Source organism: Seriola lalandi, unplaced genomic scaffold, assembly GCF_002814215.2.
Source record: "Seriola lalandi dorsalis isolate HSWRI2012SDOR001 ecotype SW California unplaced genomic scaffold, Sedor1 jcf7180002054479, whole genome shotgun sequence".
Lineage (NCBI taxonomy): Eukaryota > Metazoa > Chordata > Actinopteri > Carangiformes > Carangidae > Seriola > Seriola lalandi.
The window spans coordinates 16843-19153 of NW_019525032.1; the positions used below are offsets into that span (position 1 = coordinate 16843).

Here is a 2311-nt window from a genome sequence, read left to right on the forward strand (position 1 = left end):
GAGCCGAAGGTCTGGACGTCGTAGTTGATTGAATCTGCAGCTGCATGGCTCTGCACTCGGGTGGGCGTCGACCTGGCGGAGGGAGATTCAGATTAAAGCAGAGCAGACTGAAACTAGTTTGCGGTGCTGTTGAGCTGTAATGCACTATATCAAAACTACTTCATTCCAGATGTTTTGAGTCTGGATCTTTGTCCTCCAGGAGTCAAAGCCTTCTCCCTCCCTCCCTCCCTCTCTCCCTGTGTTTGTTTCCCTCTTCTAAACGTGTGTGTGATCTGCTTTGGTTTTGTCTCTTGTGTGTTTGTGTAGTCCATCCTCGTTTCAGGTCTTCATGGAGGAGAGGAGGTCGTGTTGCTCAGGTCCAAATTATTGGCTGCACCTGGACGTTTCTCGAGAACCTCCCAGATCATATCCTTCATTAATGTTTCCACTCTATGATGTTGTCATAGTGTAAATCCACTCTGTTGTTCTATTCTGTGCAGACTTCATATGTAGCATGTCTACATTGACCAGGTCCAGATCTGGTTTTATGTGGTCTAGATGTGAATAAAAAACAGCCTTAAGATTTGCATCTGGACCAATATGGTCTCAATGCGATAAAAAATAGCATTCAAATCTCCCTTTTGTTGCATTTTCACAATCGTAATCAAGGTTTCACAAATCTGAAACTGTGTCTGAAAGAATTTTTAACTTCTCTGTTATAATCTAGTCCAGATTTGACAAGTCTAAGTAAAACGGTTTTGGATTTGAATTTAGTTTTCATCTGAAACTGTGTTTTCCTCTCACCTCGCCGACAGAGGCGTCCTGCGCGGGGAGAACAGGAGACTGTTGGCGGCTCCGGAGACGCTCTTCCTCCCGGTGGTGCGGCCCTGCTGCCGGCGGCCGGAGCTCGGGGCGCTGCGGGGGCTAAACATGCCTGAAGTGCGGCCGACGGCGGCTCAACGAAGCCGGAAATATGTACGTTTTATGTTTTTAACCGATACGTCTTATCCGCCACCGCAATACTCTTCTCCAAACAGCGCGCGGTGTAGTCGCGTGAATAAGTCGTCATCATCTAACAAAGCCCCGCCCATTCAAAAAAAACTTTATTAGCAACATGAGAAATGTACATCCATAATGGCATTGATAGGTGCAGGGGGGGCATAAAGACCTCAGGTACACTGCTACTGAACACAATGAATCAGAAGTTACATGATAAACTGTAAAAAACTGATTAGATTTAATTTAAATAAAACCTGGTATAGTGATGTTTGATTAAAAAGTAAATGACCAGAAAATATATTCAAAACCAGTTTATGTCAGAATGTAATTTTCTTCTTTGAATTCTGACTTTTATCTCAAAATTCTGAGATTAAAGTCAGAATTAAAAAAACAACAAAAACATATGGCCCTAATCCTCTTCCGTAAGAATCTAATTAATGTAATTTTGTTTAGACTACATCATATTTTAGTGTATTTCACACATATTTTCACATTGAGTAAACAAAGTTAACAACAAAGTAGGACCCCGGAAAATCCCGTTTTTAAGTTTTCTTCAGAATCAAAGTAATTTATCGGCAGCTGTCACTATATTCAATGGTTCATAGCAAATAGGAACTACTAATGGCGAATTCGGCCTGCTTGATTTTTCAAATTGTAAAAACAACAATAATAATAATAATAATAATAATAATAATAATAATAATGCGAATACTAGCAAACTCATATTGAAGTTCACATCGGGTAGACAAAATAACCCTCTAAATTGAAATTTAAATAAAAATCTGGGCTAGTTTTACGAAGTTCAGGTGGGTTTACGTCTGTGATTGTTGTCAAGCTGATTTTAGTTTTTGACAAGAGTAGAGAGAAGATCAATGCTTGTACTGATGTCTCACTTGCCGTATATTGTTGTACACTTTTAAAAGAAAAAAACAACAACAAAAAGCTATGATACTGTAACTACAAGAAGTACTTTTCTGTGATGCTGTAACTACAGGACGTGCTTTTACTGTGAAACTGTAAGTACAGGAAGTACTTTTACTGTGAACCTGTAACTATGGGAAGTACTTTTACTGTGATACTGTGAATGCTGGAAATAACTTAAGGGGACATATTATGCTCCTTTTCAACAAGTTTGAATAAGTCTCAGAGGTCCCCAAAGCATGTATTTGAAGCTTTTTGCTAAAAAATCCACTCCGATCCTATATTTCAGCATGCCTGTAAACCCCTCTTTTTGAGCCCTGTTCAGAACAGGCTGTTTCTGTGTCTGTAGCTTTAAATGCAATGAGCTGTGCCTGACCACGCCCCTCTCCGGAAGGGGATGCCGTTCGGGCTT

The 2311-nt window shown here is 40.2% G+C and overlaps 1 pseudogene across 1 annotated transcript in view; it reads right to left on the reverse strand.

Moving 5' to 3' along the window:
* Positions 1 to 1037, reverse strand: part of LOC111659459 (nuclear pore complex protein Nup133-like) — a 15328-nt pseudogene extending 14291 nt beyond the window's left edge. The window contains exons 1-2 of the transcript XR_015437640.1: positions 784 to 1037; positions 5 to 72 (exon numbers count right to left, since the gene is read on the reverse strand). The product of XR_015437640.1 is annotated as a nuclear pore complex protein Nup133-like (transcript). The remainder of the gene's footprint in view (positions 1 to 4; positions 73 to 783) is intronic.
* Between the last annotated feature and the right edge of the window lie 1274 nt (positions 1038 to 2311).